This window comes from Glossina fuscipes, unplaced genomic scaffold (genome assembly GCF_014805625.2).
Source record: "Glossina fuscipes isolate IAEA_lab_2018 unplaced genomic scaffold, Yale_Gfus_2 1, whole genome shotgun sequence".
NCBI lineage: Eukaryota > Metazoa > Arthropoda > Insecta > Diptera > Glossinidae > Glossina > Glossina fuscipes.
Window position 1 is genome coordinate 2,718,919 of NW_023998415.1, and position 23,538 is coordinate 2,742,456.

The 23,538-nt window shown below is 31.6% G+C and overlaps 1 protein-coding gene across 4 annotated transcripts in view; it reads left to right on the forward strand.

The window, feature by feature from the left end:
• The first annotated feature begins 5,903 nt into the window (after positions 1-5,903).
• The window catches only part of LOC119631512, a 106,102-nt gene continuing 88,467 nt past the window's right edge, over positions 5,904-23,538 (forward strand). The window contains exons 1-2 of one of the 4 annotated variants that reach the window (XM_038023794.1): positions 5,904-6,360; positions 8,491-8,869. The gene's annotated coding sequence lies outside the window, so the exon portion shown is untranslated. The remainder of the gene's footprint in view (positions 6,361-8,490; positions 8,870-23,538) is intronic. The other 3 variants (XM_038023795.1, XM_038023797.1, XM_038023796.1) reach the window with 3 other exon arrangements.

A 23,538-nucleotide genomic window follows, 5' to 3' on the forward strand; every position in this document is an offset into this window, starting at 1 on the left:
AAAGCAATGCAATTACTCTTTATATAGTTTAAAAATATCTTGAATACATATGTATATTATAAAAAACATATTATTACACATTCGCGGAAAGGCGGTGTACGCATATGTTACTCATACGTGGTGGAGGAAATTTATCAGAAATATGCAAATTTTACGGTTATGGTGTTTTTTTAAAACGACTTCCCTTTTCCCTTATTTTCCAACACTATTATATCCAGATGCCGGTATATTTATTTTATTAACGCATTTGTAATACTTGATAACAGCCATTAGCTAGCCTTTGTAATAAAGATAGGAGAAGTTATATTTGAAAATAATACATAAATCCCTCTTTTATTATGATGCAATTGGTAAGCGCTTAGTGTTCACATTTCAAAATCTTTATGTAATAAATCTATTAAACGTTTCCCCTTTTTCTTTAAGAATTGTAATTTAATTAGTAACAAGAGGCAATAATAATTATCAATTTTTTTCGGTTACAAATTCATGAATTCATTATTTTATCATTGGTATAATTTTTTCTTCGAAAAAAAATCTCAAAACAGTGACTTAAAACAAATTATTTAAGTTTACAAACAATCTTACTAATTAGAAATGTTAACTTAATTAAGAATATAAATAAATCGCTTATAACATGTAACGAAAAGTGAACATTTCGATGCTTCGACATTAAATTTTATTTAAATTTTGAAGATTTCCAAAAAAAAAAAAAAAACATGTAAAAACATTACAGTACACTATGAGATATCCCAAGCCACTTCGTTTGGTACAGTTATTCAAAATAAGGTGTTATATGGGAAGTCGGCGAATAAGTGATCCGATCCGAACAATAGACTTAATAATATTTTTGTAAATAATTACTCCTCTGGTTTTTAAAAGGAAATGCCTATCTGGCGAAGAAACTTGTTTCACATGTCCTTTGAAATTATTCGTTCATTGAAATGATTAAAATGATTGCAATTTAGCAGTGAGAGCATAATTGTAAAATTTAACACTAAAAGTAAGAAAAATAATCTTTTTATAAGCAATTTACAAATTCCCAAACACTATTGAATTGAAAGATCCCAGTCAAAAAAAAAAAAAACGACTTCGCACGGCATAACCTCAAAAGTGGTAAATGAAAATAGTGCAACATTATAAAGAAAGATTTTATAGCAGAGTAAAACTACTTAAGTGAAATGTGTAAAAATGAATTGAAAAATTAAAGGATCATCGTGTGCCTAGTGTATCTGATTTTTCTCTCTTTTCCCTTGACTTATTTTCGCACACATGAAAAAAAACAAAAACAAAGCAATATGAACAGAGACGACAAAATACCTACATGCGCTCATGTAACGACGTTTTAATGTATGGGCTGGTAAAAGGTGTTTTTCATTTTATATTCACATCGAATAGCTAGTCGTTCTGAGCATCATTCTTTCCCACCTTGTTTTTCCACTTTCATTGGATATTAATTTTTTTGTAAACATAAGCGAATGTATTGAAGCCAGCAACTGACGAAAAATTTGTTGACAACGCTTTTGAAAAAATTGTCATCATAACTTTTTTTGGTTGATTTTAATCTCCAGCGATGAAAAGCGTAAAAGTAATTGGGGCATTTTATAAAAGTGAATCAATTACTGTTTTGTCTCTACAAAGAATTTTTAAGCAGATTTAAAGATATTTCCATTAACTGAATTTTAGCTTTAATAACAAGCGTAGACCTTTAATTTGCAAAGAATGCAAGGATAACCGCAATATCTTTAATACTATCTCGATTACGTGAAGGTAGTTTTGTTAAAGAAAGGCGCTAAAGTTATAATTGATTAAAATAGAAACAATAGAAAGAATCAGTAATGTCCTAGAAAATGCTTGGACTTCCGATAACATCTTTGTTATTACTTATTACGCCTAAAGATCACAATTGCCAATTGACAATGTATGGAGTGTTATTTGTGTGTATAAAATATTCAAGAAATGTTTGCCTCAATGCAGTGAATATCCAAAATTCTCATCGATTTTACAAGGCCTTAATCCAAACTAATTGAAGTAAAGTAATTGCTTGACATAAGTATTCGAAACTCATTCACTTTTCATCCGCTATTCTATGATTTGAATGATAGAAGAAAGCAATCCAAATACTTTTTCCCTTCATCACCTTTCATTTCTTTTATATAACATTACGAAATGTTGACAATCGGTCCAATCAGGGGATATAAGCACAATATTTCTTAAAAAAGTTTTCCGTAGGAAAGTAATATTCTAATCCATGATCTAATCCATTCACTTAGCTCAGATCGACAGCAGTAAGTGTAACTGATAACTAGCTTGTGCCTAATAGGCGATTCTAGCTGCTATGTAATAAATCGGTATATAATACCAAAATAAGTTTTACACCATTTATGCTACGACCGCATATTCATTTTTCGTGGATGTATCTGATTCACAGAAGGACTTGAGAAAAACCCATCTTTATTTTTGTGCCAATCGATGCAAAAGCACTTTGTGAATCACTTATTTAATCGCTTTAACCTTGTATGTCCTTTCATACTTTTCACAGACTATAATCTGATATGAAAATTTGGTACATTGACGTGCCAAAAAGAACGCTATTAAAAATGGTTCCGATCGTGACACCATTTCCCATGCAACGCTTCATATGAAAAAATTGTTTTATAACAGTAGAATGGTAGCTATATGAATAACTGTTAACGGGTGGGCCGTGACCCACTGTAGCATGTTCATTTGTTTTACAAATTGATTGTACATAATCTTGATCACTATGAATAAAAAACTCGATTTAATCATATGATGTCCATCTTTTTTCTATAGCACGGTACTTTAAATTTAAAATTACATGAAGAAAGCCAGAACCATCATCCTGAAGTCTTTCTTTTCATTGGCGGCATAGTTAAGTTCAAAAACGTATCAAATCGATCCTTATGTTATCTGCAGTCAATGCAACTTTAAAAACAATTGATTCTTTTGGGGATAATATTCTCTGTGTTGCGTTGTTATGAACACGTGTACATGTTCAAGTTGTGGCATGTTGCAATATCTTGAAGGCCACAATATATTAACACATTATCGATCAGTGCCGTCATATAAACTATAATATGTTATAATAATGCCATGGAATGCTTGCGCTAACAGCGTGTGTAACATTTATCGTGCGCTATAATACATATTTGTTATAAAATATCTTGGAATTTCATCGATTTTTTAGTAAAAAAAGAAAAGGAGGAAAGAGCAACAATGTTTCACATAAAGTATTGCCCATCGGTAGCAACTACTTTTCGCGTTTTACAGCCAGAATATGAATGCCGCAACGAAGGAAAGTCTAAATAGATCTTATAAAAATGGAAGCCCTGCTGACACCAACAACCATCGAACATAATGACGTTACATATATGGAGCCGAATGTAATAATTCTGAAAATTCTTGCTATCATATTAGTTTTAGCATATTGTGCGCGAATTCCCTTTCAATTGTGCCAGTTGTTCTCTAGTGACTGTCTCATATCGTTTAAATAACTTATAATAGAAATGGATATTTGGGTTTACTATCTGCGTTAATGTTTCATCGCGCTTTCATCGTGTGTTTCTTCTTCGTTTCAAATATTGTATTGTGTCCATTTTCAGTCACCGATTACGGATCAGAAGCACTTTTCCTCAAATTAAAAGAAAAACCACAGAACACTAATGTCCTCCCCAAATGACATTTTCTTTTTTCTTTTTTTTTTGGTAGTCAGCCTAATCACAATTCAAAAATATATATACCTATATACATATATCTACATGTTGTTTATATCTCCCTGGCGTAACTTGTAAAGTAAGGCTTCAAGATAATGCGTTGAAATGGAGAACCATCCCACAACACTAGTTACTAGTGTCTTGCTTGCGAAATAGCGAGAGCTTACTAAACGACCCAAAAGTTCCCTTAATTTGAAGTGAATAAGTAAACTGATTAAACCGTCTGTGTTAAATAATTCGATCTTAACTGTATGTAATTTTTTGCTTATATTAAAATTAATGCAAACAATGTCTGATCGCTTAGTAAAGGCGTAAACCATTTCTTCAAACACTTATTATTATACCTAGAAGTTGGAAAAGCAAAAGAAAAGCCAATGCAGACAGCCCGAGTATAATCAGAGTCAAAGAATAAGAAGAGCGATTGGACTCTCCATTTTCTTTCTTGAATACAATCTATAAAAATTGTTTTTTTTTATTTTATAAAAATGAAAAAAGAGATATACTTAGTACACCGATTATGTTAACAAGGAGTCTTCTTATTGATTTGCAAAAGAAATTTAAAAATTTTTGGTCAAATATAATACTCAACATAGCAAATCAGAATATGCTTCCAACTCTTGAAAACACTCTACACATTGTTTGAAAAAACCGTGCAAAAAAAGCACTAATGAAATCCATATTTTTACATTTAGAAAACAAAAACTATTCATTTTTATTACGAAAAAGAAATTAAAATTAGTGCACAGTGAAAATTCAGTCCATAAGTACGTACATGCAGCATGCAAAAATTTTACTTGAAATTGGGAATAAAAATCATTTTCGCAACTACTCATCGCTGCTCGATAAACGGCGCGCACGTTTATTACGAACTGGATCAGTAGATATGTCGGATATGTGTAGCACAGCTGTCGCATTTGATTCAAAGGAAGAATTACGTTCGTTATTAACGGTCAAGTAGCAGTAGAGCAAGTTACTAACACATGTGTAGGCATAAACCGGCTGATCACAAAATTCTCCCAAATTGTATTTTGCTGCTGTGTACATAAGTTTCTGTGAGATTTTGTTAAAACTAGGATCCAAAAAATATCTTGTTTTTGTTTTTTGGATTCGTGCTAGAAACAAAAACTCGTGTAAAAAAATTACAATTGCTCCCAATGGTGAACCGAGTTATTTTAAATACGTGTAAAATAAAACAGTATAAAAAAACCTGTTGTAAAATCATCGGGGAGAAGACCTAATGCTTTCAATCAATGTAAATAACCATTTTGGTTTACCTATATATCCGTCTATGCATCTTTTCATATCTGAATAATTCGCCTATAATGCTGGATATGTGAACTTTCCTTCGTTTAAGAGAAATTTGTCGGATTTAAAAGTCAATCAGCCCAGCCCGTGCTCAAGTTTGTTTACGTGAAATAAAATTTCGAAATTTCAACTGCTTGTGGACCGCATTGCTGTTAGATCTGCTTCTAAGGTATATTATAATAAATGTTTTAAACACTTCGCGTAATTTACGCTATTAAAGTCGTAGTAGTATGTGATGACTCTTGTCTGCATAAGCTCTGATCCCTTAAATGAATGTACAGGCAAGACTAAGAGTTCACATGTTCTATTTTTACGGTAGACATCAAATTTCTTATATACAGTATGACATTAATAACGCTTTCGCACATATGTGAAGAAATATATTTTTCTTATATGAAAAATTGTAATAATTGGAGGGTGTCAAAGATATTCGGTTTAAGCTGAGTATAGTTTCTGTCTTGGTTGATGTTTTAATAGTTTTAAAATTGATCGAATACACAAACCTTTTGTATTCGGAGGATCTCTAACTAACTTTTGAATTGGAAGTAAAGCCAAGAGAGAGAGAGAGGGAGAGAGAGAGAGAGAGGGAGAGAGAGAGAGAGAGACTGAGAGAAATATTGAGAATTGTTTCTTTAAGTTAGAGAAGATATCTTTTCCTCTTACTTTTCACAAAAAGTAAAAAAAAAAAACAAGAAAAAAAAACAACAACAAATAAAAAATAAAACCGTAAAGAAACTTAAGCTTATCTAACCAAACTGGCTTTTTAGAGTAAGCACTAAAAAGTTGTGCGCTCAATACGTTCTCTGTTCCGTTGCTGGACATAAGCCAACTTTATATAAAAACATTCAAGTCAGTATTAAAACGAAACGATATATATTTACACTACACGTGATGTGAGCGGAAGATTCAAAAAAACAAAAATTCATTTCTTAAAAACGCAGTAGTGTGTGTACGAAAAATAAATATACATATATATATATATATATATATATATCTATATATATCGGATATGGGAAATCTCTGATTCAGTATAAATATTGTTCCAACAAAAAAAAATAAAAATAAATAAGTAAAAAAAAAAAAATGAACAAAGTTTTATTTGAGTTTACGTAAACAAATGAAAATAACATAATTATTACATATAATATGTTTGCAAAATAATTGTTGTTTTTGATGCTGTTTCATCGAGTAAAGTTGTTTACATGTTTTAATGAGTTAAATGATTTTTTTTTTTGTGTTACTTTTTAACGATTTTTTGTCCGCAAAGCTTTAAATTGTTTCAACAGTGGAGAGTCTTTAACGTGGTTATTTTTAGATAAATTACGTGAGTGTTTTGAGAATTTAATATGTATATATACGTAATGCATATCTGTGCCCATATATGTATATACATATAACATATACATTGTTTATGTATAAATAGGTGAAATTAATAATAATATAACTAACTATAACAACAAAAAAGAAAAAACTAAAATATATTATTTTTCTAAAATTAACATAATTTACAAAAAAAAAAAAAAAAAATTAAGTAAACGTACATCAATCATGTACAGTAAATAAAGAAAAAGTAAATAAGTTTCAAGATCTGGGGCGAATTTCGGATGCCCACCATCTTAAATGCAAACTAACCGTTGCATTCACATACCCTTTTTTGCGGCTTGCGACCTATATCGTAAATGCTTGTAGCCCTTTAATAACAATCAGCTATTTAAGTCGCTTTAGGGTGAACCTTTACATACATCAGATTATGTTTATTGAATTCTGCAAATAAAACCAATACTTAAAAGTACATATCGAAGGGAGTGTAAACTGAGGAATTGATTTAGCTGTAGCTATCTGTTCATGTGACGTGCTTTCTACCCTTCGTCCATTGCGAGCACAATCAGGTCGGAATTTCGGCAAAAACTTATATATTAATAAAATCCCTTCCTCAAGTACTCATCTGCACTTATTAAGAAATTCATTGTTTGACTGATATTTTGTAAGACTATGCATAAGTTGCTATCGCGTATTTTTAAAATGTAATTTTAGAGATCTATTCTTTCGTATTTTAACTTTATCCTTAAATATCTTTAATGGATAATAACAAATATGACTCAGTTTAGTTAGAGGCAAATTTGGAAATTTATCACTAAATATGAATATAGATCTTGTGTAGGACAATTGAATGGACGGTTATGCGTGTGAGCAGTTCACTCGATATATCCGCAAATTATTATGGGTCGTATATAGTTTAAAAACATTACTTGCAGGTTATTGGAGAAAGTAAGAACCATACATACATTCTTCATTCTATTTTTATATGTTATTCTTGTTGTTGTTACCTTTTTTTAGATAAGTGGCGAATTTAAATTTGAGGAGATTGTAAGAAGAATTTGAAATTTAATCTGATTTTGTAAACAGCGATCAGATATTAATGAATAGATGGGGACAGACGGGCAGACACGCCGAAAGATACGGCTAAATCAACATTGCTATTCAGGCCGAATATGAACATAAGCTTAAATGCTGCTAGAGGGTCTTCAATTCATATTTCAATGTTTTCTAAGAATATTTTAAATCCAATATATTCTCCCTTGTTTGGCATTCAAAATAATTAAAGATTCAATTTTTTTTTTTGTTTTTTTTTTTTAAATTATTTTCGCGTTGTCGCCACCGTAAAGCAATTAAAAGTAGATCACGTCCGTGTTTAATATTTTTCTAGAAACCAACTACCAACTAAAACTTGATAGAGAGTATAAACATTGAGAGGTTTTTCATATACTTATAGCAACTCATGCCTTAATGAGAGTTTTCCGTATACCTATTAGAGCTTATAAGATCGACAATAGCTTGATTCATTTTATATTAGAAATCTATTTATCTATCATCGTTTGCTTTAGCAAACTTTGCCTTCATCGTGGCCCCTTTGTATTGAATGGGGAGTTAACTCTATTTGCTCCTATTGCTTTAATTATTTTCTCAATACCTGTGCCATTATACTATATACATACGAATGAAAACTACTGTTACATTACTTACTGATCGAAATTTAAGCATCTTATCGATTCAATATTGGAGATTGTTTTATTTAAACACTTAATCAAACCTTTTGATTCGTCTGGATTTGAAATAATTTCCAATGATATTAGCTAGACGTTTGTTAAGTTTTATTGTTAAAACTCGAATCGGCAGGAACATGAAGTTGAAGGTAATCGAGTGCACATACTTTATCGTTATCTCTTATCAATTCATATTAAAGTTTTTCATTCTCTTATGGCTCTTAATGGGACATTGAAAACTCTTACAGCTTATTTTTCAACATTGTATATATATGTATATATATGTATATATATAGATCTTACATTTCAATCTCTTCTCTACTGTAAAACAAAAAAAAAAAATAAATAAAAGTGATGAGAGATTGATAGACTGACTGATTAAGCTATAACTTATGTTCGTTATGTTTTAGAAAAAAAAAATAATAAAAATAAAATAACTAAAGGACGAACGCCAATTGACTAAATACTAAGATAGACTTGGATTTTTACGCTGATTAAAAATTTATGAATCTTTCCATGCGTATCATTGACTTTGATGCTTTAATCCAAAGGATAATATTAACATGTTTTGTCCGATCAATGATATCTGTATGCAATAAATATTGCTATTGAAATGCATTGTTTGTGGTTTTTATATAAAAATATATGTGTATGTGTATATATATTAAATTATAATATTTAAACAACCAAATAAATAAAAAGTAATGATATAAAAAAAATATTCTAATAAAGCTGTAGAAGTGTGTGTGTTTGAAGGTGAAATATTTTAATAAACAATATACATATCAGGTAAGTTTTTAATAAAATGATAAATAATTAAATAATTCTTTTTGTTTTTTTTTCGGTTTTCTGTTTTTTTGCTTGTGTTATTCTCTTTTACTGTTTACTCTTTTTTATTTTTCATATTTTTTGTTTGTAAATATAATCAAAATGACTGGTTTGCTTAAGCTCTGTAGAAGAGATCTTCACGCAATTTTTTTTAATTTTGGTTTTTATTTTATTTTGAAATTATTATTTTTACATTTTGTTTTTCTCACAACCCGTCATCTTATATAAGCTTATGACGACTTTGTGTCTCAAGTGCAAATTCTTTAAGAGACTTCATGAAGACATGCATACAGTAATGGGTAAAAGATGTGATGTAATGTTTTACTCGTTAGATCATCGACTTGTTTTTGTTTTTTTTGTTTTTCGCTATTGGATTCTTGCAGAATATCGGTCGTTTCTTGTTTGCCCATCCCAACTCTGTTTGTATAATAATCAAATCACATCTGTTTCTCCTGCATTTTAGGTTATCGAAGAAAAAAAGTCTTCGCATATAATTTCAATTTTTTTTTTTTATTTAATTTGTTTACGGCACATCTCTTGCTCACGCTTAAGCAATAACACCACCGTAAACTTTTCGGGAAAAAAACGCCGTTTATTGCCTTAGCTATAAACCTTCGAGAATAGGTGGGAATAAAGCAAGAAATTAAAGAAATTTTTTCCTTAATATTGTGGGTTGGTTTCCGAGGTTATTTCTTTTTATTTCATTGTTCTTTTTTTTAATATGGCAAATGACGGCCCGAAAGAGGTGAGCTAGAGAAAATAGGACGGTTATTGGAGAGGGTTGTTTTGAAGAGATTAAGTTTTCTTTCATTTTTTGTTGTTTTAATATGGGGATAATGTTCCCCGTAAGTGTAATGTGGTAACGATCCGCAAGATGTCGGTTACCTTCGCGGTGGGTACGACCAAAGTAAAGTCTACCATTGAATTCTTTGAACCCGCGAACACTGACTTGATAGTCGCGATCCTCGCTTACCGGTTTACTATCTCAAAAGGATGCTTGCTGACAAGTTACTGCCGAATATCTTACCTAATGACTACTATCTCCACTAATCCATTGACAAATGTCTTGTGAAAGTATTTAGGTGGTTTTGCGAAAGCATTTCGAAACCAAAGGACGTGTGCATAGTTTCCTTGAGACGTCCGTTAAGTACATATAGAGATCTGCTTGAAAGCTTACAATGTTGCTTCTGAAAAATTACAAATTTAAAATGAAGTTATTTGAGTTGATTGGGAATTCGACAATTAGAATTTCCATATATTTTCTTACGGTTTTCTCCACCATCATTCCGCCTTTGGCGAATATAACAAAAGAGGCATTTTCGAGGAAAGTAAATAAAGAAGAATATTAGAACTTGAAGGGGTATGTTTAACGGTGCTGGGCAAAAATAAGAAAACAATGCCTATTGAAAACGGCACATGGGACAACTTAAACTTAACTTGATTTATTCAAGTATTTTACACGATCTTTAAAACAAAATTTTGTACGAAAATATATAAGAGTTTTTCGATAAAGTAATCAATATTGAATTTTCCATTCAAACACTTGTCAATTGCATAAATATCGATATTTCTAGAGAAAAAACCTACGTATTGCTCTGATTAAAAGAATGTAGATGAAATAATTTTTTCTTGTTTTTTTTTTTTTTTAATGAAATTTGGATCAGTTACGTTATGTTGTCTGCTTAGCTGAAGACATCCTTAGAGTATAGCTGCAAAGCTGCTATTTTTTTTATTTTTTTATTTTTTTTTATGAATGCTCACAGGAATGACTAACAGTTTCCCCATATTAATATTCTGTTTTCTATATAGGATGTTACATTGTCTTAAGTGAACAATTGAATATCCGATGGCAATATTCAATTTAGCATATACCTAAGATATGTAAGATCGCGTAAGCAGTAAAAATGATAAGCTTCAATCTGTGATCATTTTGTGGACACTTGTTGTTGTATTAAAGAAAAATAAATGCGATCGTCAAGACAGCATAGAGATATGCTTTTGATGAAAAACACGTTATGAATATGTACCGTTGATTTTTTACTTATCACAATTCGAATACTAGCTTCGTTCCAAATCATTAGGAGATTTCGGAAAGATTTGAGCTTCACGCGCAAGAATTGCGATGATTTTCATACAAATTTGCCTTCAGGTATAATAAAAGATGTCTCAGCATCAGTTTCTTTTTTTTCAAATCACTGTAGATGTATATACGGAGGTATACTAGATTTTATCTTGATTTTGCTTTTCCAAATACGCAAGACAGTCATTTAAAGTGCCTTGAACAATATTTAAAGAAGGCGTTTGTTAAAAGTTTTATTAGCTCACAAAAGTATCTACCTATGCAGAGATTAGAGTGGTATATATTTACATATATATATATATATATATATATATATATACGTATATGTAATTTTCTCTAAGGTAAAGAAATAGATTGAAAAGTAATATTTTTTTTATTTTTCATTTCTATACAGAAAGATGGGAATGTATTAAATAAAAATTTCGAAGCTTGTATTGAATTATAATATAACTTGACCGTCATTTATCTTTTGAGGGAGACTTGTATCAAATCGTTTGCACATGCTTCCGGAAGTACAGAGGGTCAAGGTTTAACAGCGTAATTTATCGGAATCTCAAGATGTATCTGAAATTTCTTGCGTATTTTACTGAGCATGCTGCGTTTTTTGGAAAAATTTTCTTATTTTGCGAATTTTTTCAGATTTCTGCACCGCCCTTATGCAAGTACATATATATATATATATATATATATATACATATATACATGTGTAGGCATGTGAGAAGACATTTGTTTCAGTTGAATAAGCGTTTTATTTGTGTTTATTTCTTAACTTTGTTTTGACTTTGGCTTGATTTTTGTCTTTATTTGTTGCTGGTTTTCCTCCTCTCCCTCTCTTTGTCACTCTGTACCCTATCTCTTTTTAACTCTCAACTCACACTCTTTCTCCTTCTTTCTCGCTATCTTTTTTTCATTTCATTTTCCATTCATTTGCGTTTTCAGCCCCGTTCGCCATTAGCCAAATATGTATCAGCAGTTTTGCATCAAGTTTATTATATCATCTATGAATATACTACACGAGGCTGTGTGTGATCTAATCTCGCCTTAACAATATTGTAAAGCGGGTTTTGTTGTTACTTTTTTTTTGGTTAATTTTTTTTTTGTTTTTGCATATGTATCCAACACAAGTTTTAACTTAAGTTATATATGTAAGCGTTTTAGTCTTTCGTTTACTAATTTATTTTTGCTGTTGTTGTTTTTGTTTTTGTTGTTGTTGTGTTTTTTTTTTTTTTTAATAAGTGTACGTAGTTGGTTAATAACGTATTGACTTTTAGGTAATAAATATATAACATGTATATATGTATATATACGCATGTATATTGCTTTTTCTGCTATTAGTACTTTGCTTTTTTCGGTGAGTTAGTGTAGAGTTTATCTTTAATTTTGTCTACACGGTATGTCCAGTTATGGTTATTTCAGATTTACTACAACAATATATATATTTTACTTTACTATAAATATACGTTCGTTGTCTTTGATTTTTCAGCAAAATAAATTGCCGTTGATTGTAGCTTTTAATGGTAATACCTAAAACTGGAATATCTTAGGCAAATTGGCGTGAATTGGTAATTAAACGAGGAAATATCTTTTTTAGGATAATTGTTTGTAAAAAAAGAGAAAGAATTTTTTTCTTTTATTTTCGTTTTTTTTTAATTATTACTATTAAATTAATGAAATTAACTGCGAATGTAATTTTGACATGCGTTTATTCACATTTTAGTTGCACGTATTTGAAATTGCGCAACAAATCTACAAAAGGTAGAAAACTATGAAAGGAAAATGTTCACAAAGTTTGTCATTACATTTTATTGTAATATTGTAATATTGAAAAAGGGAGGTGTGGAGTATTTTTCACATTTACCCATTTCTATTATAGTTTTAAGTTAATTGAATGAGAAGCAATCTGTGCATTTGACCGTAGGTTTTTAATTGCGTTTTTAGGATTGTGGTTTAGCAAGGTTAAAAGAATAGAAATTGTATGACGAGAAAAGAGAAAGTGCGCAAATATTTCATAAATATTATTTTCCCTTTACTTTTTGCTTAGTTTTATTCTACCCGTAACCTATTAACATTGCATAGTAAGGGTGATTTTTAAGCCTTTATTATTTAAATTTCGCAGCATTTTTAAACAATGAACACACACAACGATCATTCCATAGACATTTCACATATTTATGAAAGCTAGGGTATTTTTAGATACGGATCGGATATTAAAATTTCCAAGAAATTGATTAAACAGAATGAAATAATGAGACAATGAATAGATGTATGCTGAAGAGCATCCATCACATCTAGGGAGCTCATAAGCCAATAGGAATAGTCTGCAGTCATGGTGTAGTACGTTCTCTTAGCTGGCGGTGTAATTGGACTATGCTTTTTCCCACCAGTGTATCTAAGTCGAACTTGGCAGATAATGAATTGCGTCGTCAAATAATCAGATGACACGAAATTAATACTATGTGTGCCTCGTATAACATAATACTTGTAACATGGTACTTGTAAAACAAAGTTTCAATATAACACGGTGCCCAAGTTATAACACGGTTCTAACATTACATCATTTCAAAAAATCGAATATGTATGCAACTACATCAGGTAATTTCTGTAATGATGGAGAAACAAGTTTTGAATCAAATTTATGGGAAAAAAATAAATTATCTATAATTCTTAACTTACTTGTTATACCCTATACCATATCCTATGGAACATCCAGAAGGACTTGAGCTGTACGTACCATTTATTATATCGATCGATGCAGTGTCAACTGCATGTCTGTCCGACTGTCCATTTATCAATCTGTCTGTCTTGTTTGCCTGTATTCAAATTAACAAATCCGTCATTAACGAGATATCCAAATGAAATTTGCTACGCTGACGAACACTGTTGAAAATCGTTCGGATTTTGATAATTATCTCGAGCACTTCCCACATAACGCCTTCTTTCAAGAAGTCATTAAATGATTAATTCTAGCATGATGTAGCATATTCAATAATACATCATAGCTCACTATAGTCTCTCTATTGGTTCACTTTTGAGTACATTTCGAACAAAATTTCATAGTAAAATTTTCGTCACAAAATTTCACACCTTCAGACCTGATTTCCACACAAGACTGTATCAGATCTTCGACCATTGTTACGCGATCCCGTTGCAAAATGAATAAATTTTTGATACAACGGTCATTGCCTTGATTTATATCAGATCTAAGTTTAAATTAATTTATTCTCTATTATATCATAGCTTAAGTAAGTCAATAAAAAAGTTTTTGCTATAACACGATTTCGATACAGCAGGCGACTTGTGAACCGTGTTATACGAGGGTCGTCTGTAGGGCTCTCTATAACAAATAGATAGTGTTTTGCTTTTTTAGCTAATACTCCTGTTATGATAGATTTACTATTAGTTTTCGATATGACGGACTTTTGCATTGCGGTTTTCATAATTTATGCGCTTAAGAATATAAGCAGTATGAACTTTAACAAAATTGGAAGAAGAAAAAACAAATTTGAAAGGTTTTAAGAGAAAGTAAAGAGTAATTTGCGTTTCACTTTTTCCTTGAAGCAAAATTAACCTCAATTTTTTTATTTTGTATATAACTTTCGCATTAAAAAAAAAAAAAAACAAAAAAAACAAAACGTTGGAAAAAAATATTATAAAAATGCATTTCCTTTTCCGATGAAATAAAATTTCCATGTTGTAGATATTGGCTTTTCTCAGATATGTAAATAAAAACCAAGGTAGGAAAAAATCATAAAATACCAGCAAAAAAACAAAAAAACAAAATAAAAAATTGAAGCCAAAATACGATCAAAGCAACTAATATTTTGGTTACATTAAACACGAATTTTTATTATTTGTATTATTTAACTTTTAAGATCTAAACTGTTTCCTAGGGGTGTGCCTTTTTATATTTTAGTTTTTTAGTCGCTTATATAAAATAAGTTTCAAGTATTTCTCTTTTATTCAATAGAAACTTTTTCAAGCACGTACTTTTCGATCTTTCATTTGAAGCGTATTTTTCTTTTCAAACACTTCCAAGTAGAATTTTGTGTAAAGCTCCAATTTAAATATTGAAATATTGAAGATGTGGTCGATAGTCGGGAACTTTTAGATTAAAATCATTGTTAGAACAATTCCACTAGGAATACGATTTAACCAACATATCTTGCAGAGGGTTGACAGATGTATTTAGGTATATAAAAAATATAAACGTCACAATGTAACGCACTAACAAAAACCATAATGAGTTTACGTTGGACTAGAACACTGTATACAAGTTATAGTACAGCTAACAGAGTACCATCGGTCTTTGTTATGCGTTTATGCGACTCCTATTTTCCGCACAAAACGACGCCTGAGTGTAGCTATAAAAATAAGTTTTCGCAACACAATTAAAAGGTATTACCCGCACAAGAACAGACTTGAGTATAATAAAAATTCACATGGTAGGCAACAGTGAGTCCACATATCGCAATTGTAGTATAGGGAAGATGGCGACGCTCTAATAGAGACTATGGATAAATAGTTGAGCAAAAACAATTCATGTATTTCGGAAGATTATTATAAATAATTGTCTGTTAGGCTCAAAATATTTGAACGATAACTTCCTATAGTAGTGCAATGTAGATGCGACAAAAGTGTTCGTCAAGGGTTAAAACTGCTCAATAAGCTAAAAATGTGTTAAATAGTGCAGAAAAAGAGCTGTTCAGTTTCTATAACTCATTCGCAAAAACCGGTCAACTGATATTATTTCGTTGCCTTAAAGTCGATTATTTCGATTTTTACTACAATTAAAAATTGAAAAAACAAAAAAAAAAAAAACAGTTTGAAGCTTTTGCTTTTCAATACGATATCACAAATGTTATTATTATTATTATAATTTTAGACTAATGAAATAAATTTTTAGACTAAAAAAAAAAAGACATTGAGCACTAGCAACACAGGCTGTCGACTCTCAATTAAATAAATGTACATTAGATAATGAGCTTAGTAGTCTTAATAAAGTAATATATTGAATTGATATTCTGTTCTGAAGCTGATTTTAGAATGTCCAAAGGGTTAATCGTTCCAAATGCAATACCTCTAGCCAAGGAAAAGTTAAGGCACTCGCAGAGAATGTGCTTTATAGTGAGAGTTTGGGGAGGAAGACTTCTTCAAGGTCCATTGGTGAGTTGCAATTGTATGACCAACGCGAATTCTCGGAAATGTTTGGATCTTGGTTTTCTCAACATTTGCTGGATATAAAGGTGGAGTTAATTGAGGGTTAATGGAAGAGTAGTGTTGATGATGGTAGTGTAAATTTCCTTCTGCAATTTTCTCTTTAACTTTTCTTCCAATGTGTCTTTGAAGATCAAACTTTTCCATGACATCATCCATAATTAGAGGAGCAGAAGCAGCATACTTTGCCGCTCGATCAGCCTGCTCATTTCCCAGTAAACCGATGTGACTTGGTACCCATAACATTTCAATTTTTCCTTCGGATGTTGTAATTATTTTCCTTAATTTGTTGATGGTGCTCCATCTCGAAGTCGAAGGATTCCGAATAGCTTGTAATACAGACAAACTGTCGGCAACAATGACGGTTTTGAGTTTGTTTTTATGGGCAAGGCTCGCAGCGTGAAGCATGGCTCTGGCTTCTGGCTTTGTGAAAGTTGCGATTGAGAAGAATCCGTCCTGTAGCATCTACCACTGCACAAGTAGGAGGCAGACCAGAAGATTTTGAGCCGCCTGTGTGTGAAAGATTCCAGCCAGTACTCTCCAGTACTTGGGTTTTTTCCGCTATTAGATTCCTGAAGACGTAATTTGCTGTATTTTCTTTCTTGTGCATAGACAGCGAAATGTCAAAAGAGCAGTCTTTCAAAATCCAGGGAGGTTTAACACCAAAAGAGCGGGAAATTTTTAAGGGAATGTTCAATTCCTTTACGACGTACAACCACTAGTCAATTGCAGATGGTGACTTTGGAATTTTCTTCGCCATAATAATATTTCTCAAGTCATCACCGAGAACAGATTTGTTTGAATTAAGAAGCTTGGGGACGATTTTAGCTTTTAACTCATAAAGTCTAATTTCTTAAGTTGGGAGACCAGTTTCAATTACAATATTATTTATGGGCGTCGTCCGAAAAGCAAAACAACTTACTCTGACGACTTGGTGATAGACCAGTTTAAGGATGTTGATAATAGATTTGCAGCTATTGCCGTAAATTATCATGGCATAGTCAATCTTGCTTAACACAAACATTTAAGTAAGATAAGCAATAGTGTTGATATGCGCTTGGCTTCTCCAAGCAACGTACTGTATGAAATTCACCCTTGTGAAAATAGAATTTTTTAACCGAAGACGGTGTGCTTTCCATTTGTTGGAAAAAGTGAACCCGAGAATATATGCAGCGTCTGCACGTTTAGATCACAAATGTTAGAAGTGCTTGATAAATCGATATAAACGTTACAAAAGTCTAAAAAAGATAAGGCTTTCGCTATCGAAACGCTCAAATAGCTAACTCGAACAAGAGCAGATTATTGCTGTAAAAACTGGTTGAAAAATTGATGAGAAAGCACATTTTACTATATATAATATTCTCTCCCATTATTCATTACACACGGTTATATACGGTATTGTTAATTAGATATCACATATCATAAACTTTTTCAACACAAATATACGAGAGCTTTCTGAGAAGTCTTCGACCTAAATAAGAACAAAAAAAAATCGCTTTTGCAAAACTTATTCATTAATTTTGTTTCCTTCAAAAATGATGTAGTCAATGCAAAACTTGATGAGAGATTTCGGTTTTGATAGAAAGATTTGCAATGACTTTGCCAGCGTACCTATATACAGCGTCCAACTCACCTTTCATTTTGGGTAGACACATTGCTTTTCCAAATACTCAAAAATAGCCCGACTCACTTAAACGGATTTCAAACTTAGCATTCAAAATGGTTGCAGGTTTCATGAGCACTTATTAATACATGCACAAATATATTTATGCCCCCTTTGAAGACAAGTGTTGTCAACTTCATTTTCAGATCGAAAATCTCCCAAACAACTTAATTACATACATATTTATATTTAGTGATTGTAACTGGTTTGAAGCTCGGTTTTAGTCAATCTTCAACTACTACAACTGGTTTGTTCACCCATTGGCAAACTGCTATTGTTTTTTTTTTTTTTTGCAGAAGATCGTCCAAATTTTAATTGTTAATTAAGGGATATTTCTTTAATTTTCAATAGTTGCGGTAAGTCTTTAGTAAAACATACTGCGTAGTACAATGAATTGGATGCAAAGAATTCAGATTGTTGAGTGTTAATTGAACGATTTTAAGATGAACTCAACAAAAAGCACGGATCGATAGCACTTGCATGCACGCATAGGATCGATATGCGACGGCAAGATAAGGTAAGGAAAGGCCTCCACTATATGTAGATAGCATATCGTACCACATGTGTTATATCGTATCATATATAGTATATTGCAATCGCACATTTTCATAAGATTTTTTGCCATTTTGACTTTGACGCATTGCCGAACGGACAACTTTGAGCTCTGCCTACGCAAACTAACGGCTCTGCCTATTTCCTAATCCAAAATTAGGAAAAAGAAAAAACGATCAATATTTTTCGTAATTGTCGGCAGGCAAATCGATAGACAAATTTAACTGCACTTCAGAATTTAACCGAATGACGGTAATAGGGAAATATGGAAATAAAGGCTGTCTTCCTTAACAATTTTCCGGGCTGATAATCGTGACATCGTGACAACATAACTTATAAAGTTTTAAGAAACTCCAGCAAACTAACCCCTTAAGAAGGTAATAAGACAATCACTTAGTAAAGAATGGAGAACTTAATGTGAAAAACATAGAAGAAAAGGGTAAAACCACAAATACGGCAGAACTTTGTTGAATTTTAAATAAATAACATTTTCAATTTTTTCTAAAATTTAAATTCAAAAAATAATTATAAAAACATTTTTAATTAAATATTTTTCAATTATTGTTTTAGGTTTTTTTATTTTTTTTATTTTTCTTTTCTTGATCAAACAAAAAACATTCTTTTCAATCAAAAATCTTTTCATTCGTTGTTTTATGCGTACGTTCAACGTACGGCTTGTCTGTATGTATGCATGAACTCTTCCATACTTGAAATTCCATAGAGCATGTAAAGTATTGGAATTTTCCTCCAAATGTAATCTGACGCTTGATAAAGAATTATGTCTGCTGGCAGCGTAAAACCACAATACCCGAACCGTTCAAGTTGCCAAAAATGTAAATTAAATATATGTCAGCAACATTTATACATATTTCCATCAATATGGTAAGCAAATATAAGAACATGTATGTATATAAATGTATGCATAAATATGTATTAATATTTTATTATTCTATGCAAAAGCTTTTTTTAATTTATTTTGAATACAAGCGGTACCTTAACCAAGTATGTAATTGTATGCGTAAGTAAGAACATTATGCGTTGAGATTTATTGGTATTTACGGGGTGTCAGAAGCATTTAAAACTAATTATTAAGATTGATTAATCAAAACGATATGATGATGAGTACGTTAGACAGCAGACAGTCAACTCAAAACACTGCACGATAGTACATACAGAAGTATAAATGAGTAAGACTATGGTCTTATGCAGCGTTAACTGTATTACTAATTAATGAAAGTCGCTGTTCGTTTCTCGAATCCTAACTTTAACAACAAAGCCAACTAAATTTACAACATTCGTATAAATAAAAAAAGAAAAAAACTTTATATATATATATATATATAAAGAATTTAAGTTTTTCTTGAGCTTAAGTGTTAGTTGAATGCGTGCCAAAGAATAAGCAAATTAAACTATAAAGCAGAGTTTCTTAAATTCTTTTCATTACAATATAAAACTTCTGTTCGACAAGGCGAGAAGATTCCATTAAGCGAACGTGTCAGTTATAATATAAAATACTTGTCGAAAACTTTGTTCTGCTGTCGCAAATTTCGTTTTGCAACTTCAAGTTTTGTTACAATAGATTGCTTAAGAAAGTCTTTATTATTATGTATCGTATCTTAGTTAACGATTGATTATATGAAGATTGTAAGACTTGAAAGTCGTTAAGGACATAGCTGCTAGATAAGATTAATTTTTCATTAGCACTCCTCTGATTGTTATCGGTGAAGCTATTTAACACTTAATGTCTAATCATCATTAGCCAAGGCATATATTACTCAATGCTTTTCTTTTCTAGCCCAAGTTTACAATACATTTGGGAATGTATGGTGTGCGATTGCGCATTAGGTTTTTCTTTACACTGTTTAATTAATAGTTTCAAAGCGGTTATATGCGACCTTAAACATTTTTATTATTTCCTCAATTAAACGAATAGGATAAAAAGAAGAAGAAGTCTCAGAAGTATATAGTTTACTTCATAATAGAATGCTTAACGATTTCTATTTCAATTTCGCGAACAATTTTCGTCTATTATCTTAAAAGAATCTCAAGCTTAAAAAAGTATAACATAAAGCGTCTGTCACCCGCACTCGTACATTTCGCAAAAACTAACATAATTTAAATTTTTTCTATATCCGTCCTCGAAGGCGGGGAGGGGGTGTATTCATTTTATAAAAACTTTTACAATACCCAGAAGGAAGTTTCAGGGACTCTACAAAGTATAAGTAAACCCAATCAAAGCATGTCCGTCTGGCCGTATGCGCGATCGTGTGTGTAATGTACTCGGACAGCAGCGACCTTTTCCCGGCTTGAAAGCCTTCTAGGCTAGCTTCTACGAGTCTTCTTTTTTCCGTTCGAAAACTAATTAGCTTTCCAATGTCTTCGGATAGCAGCAAGTTTATAAGAAGTTTTTTTGCGGCTCTTAAGAGAATTGGATAAGTTTTGCTTCCTGGCGCTCACTGGTCAAGTGTTTTAATAATAACTTGAACCGCGCACCGAGCACCGAGAACACCGAGAACAATTTGCTAACTTGCCAATCTCTACTTGATTACTTGCATTCTTCGTGTCGAATCGGGATTTTTACCTGTTTTTCTTTAAAAGTTCACTTTTTTCGAGGCATTTCACAAAACTAACTGTCTCTAACTACCCACACACACACACGCACACACACACACCAAACCTTCTTGAATTTTTGCACATTTTTGAGAACCTGTTGTTTTATGACTATGCTCAAAATACTTTATCTAGTGTTTTAAATTAACGTTTGCATATGTCGTTGGCTTTCTATTCTGATTCGTTAATTTTAAAATACTTGAATAATTACTTTTTTGCGTACAATAAATACTCTAAGGCAACGGTTAAAATTCGAATGAATTATTTAGCAATCCTTGGAGCAATTGTCACTCCTAAGGTTGCCGTTGATTTTAGCGATTAGTCGGTTAAGTAAGGAAAATATTTATACGATTCATTAGATTCTATAACTTATGAATAAACCCCTTTCCTTCTGTTGCCCGATCACGCCTATTTCCAGGCACTGCTTGCTCTTGTTACGAAAACTATTTATTTATTTACCTTAAAGGGGAACCTTACTGCATGGCGTCTTATTATTATTATGCAAAAAAAAAAAAAAAAATTTATCGCCTTTCTCTATGTAGATTACAGGCCCATACACTAAATGTATTAAGTTCTTAGAACTCTTAGTAAGACATCATAAAATAAACCAAAAGATGTCCAACTGCAATAAATTCTAATCAGTGGCAGTACTTTTACATACAATGGTAGTAACTGGATCGTTTGTACGCACTGCCGTTATTCTGCCGTTATTATGCTGGGTGGGCGCGGCTGATTTTGTTTTCATTTTCAGAATAAAAGTGAAAATTTGTATGGCGGATTTGTTGTACTTTATGAATAACAAGCAAAAAACACGGAAAGCATTGTAGGTATGCGCTTCGAAAAGTTTGGGTGGTTTTCAAATTCTTTTGCACAATTCAGTTGCACAGACGAACAGATGGAATGATGAACGCACGGACAGATTTAGGTACATTTCGAATTTGAAACTGGCCAAGAATTTGCATACTTTATAGAATCTTGGAAGCTCTCTTCTGTGCATTAAAAATATTTTGAAAAAAAAAGAAGCGCGGAGAGTCTTTTATACTCATCACCGTTATCCTAAAAAAGTCTGAAATAGGAAAATAAATAAATTTTCATATTCAGTAATATTGGGTGGACTCGGCTCATAGTTTCTATTATCCGAATAATGGTGAAAATTTATATCATATCTCTGTTATAGATTACGGGAAACGAGCAAAAAATGCAGAATGCAAAGGTATTTTAGTTTTTGTCGCGCCGGCGTGTGGGCGTTGTAGACGTAGTTTATGTCACTTTCAAATTCTTTTGCAAATTTGTAGGCGATATCTTTAGTTTTGCGAACCAGATAGTACATAGTTGAGCAGACCGACAGGCGTAGATGTATTCCGAATTTGACGAAACTCGACAAGAACTCATGTATTATATGGGATTTTTTAAAGTACAAAAAAATTATTCCATATTAATGAACTATCATTTTTGCTAGGGCGTGGCCGCGTTCAAATTTTTGTAGAATTATCTGTCGTAATATATGACTAATGAACAACAAATCAATTTTATATTCCTTTTTTGAGCTGCTCTTAGTTTACGTAGCATAGCAAAGCTCAGCTGTAGGCGGCCCCATCGACCGATTTTCAACTCGAACTTGCGTACTTCCGAAGAAATTTCGTTTGCCAGATTTGGCATCGACAGCTTCATTTTTGCGACCAAGAGAATATTTACAACAGACATTAGTCAGACGGACAGACACACATGCTTAAATGGGTTCAAAATTTGATACTGCTCAAAAATATATATGGTTTGCGGGTGCTGTAATGCTTCCTTTTGGGCGTTGGGGCAAACGTTTTAATAAACTGAATATATCCCTCATCTTTCGGTGATGAATATAAAAATGTGATAAAATGCGTTTAGACGAATTAGAATATGAAAGGTCCTAATGTGGTATTCTTTGGTAAGTTATAAGAAAGCTGAGCCTTGGTGGCCATGATTTTTTCGCTTGTTTTTAATTTTTTTAATTCTATTTCGTTTTTATATTACTCACTGAATTTTTCGTTCACGTCAACTATTTTCATGCTTGAACGATTTTGTACAGCAGCATTTTACTTTGTTTTTTTGAAATCGCTTCAATGTTTTTGATTTTTTGTATACTTTTCCATTGAGCATTTCAAGGCGAATATATGTTGATTTGTATCCAACGCAACGCTATACGTTTTCAAAATATCACTGTTGTTACTACTACACTACTGCTAATCATCAGCTTATATATTAGTAACACTATAGAAACACGTTATATAGATACTGAATACAGATATACTTCATATACTACATACATGCACTTGCGTGCACAGATACATATTCCAATTATTTCGCTTATTAGAATATTTCTTTTCAAAAAAAAAAAAAAAAAAAAAAAGAAGGAATTTAATTTAATTTTTATATAATATTCAATTCACATACCATTATAATGGAGTTATCGGCCATATACGCGAGTTTTAAGCATTTTTAGTCACGTTTTCAACTTGACATTATGAGCCTGGC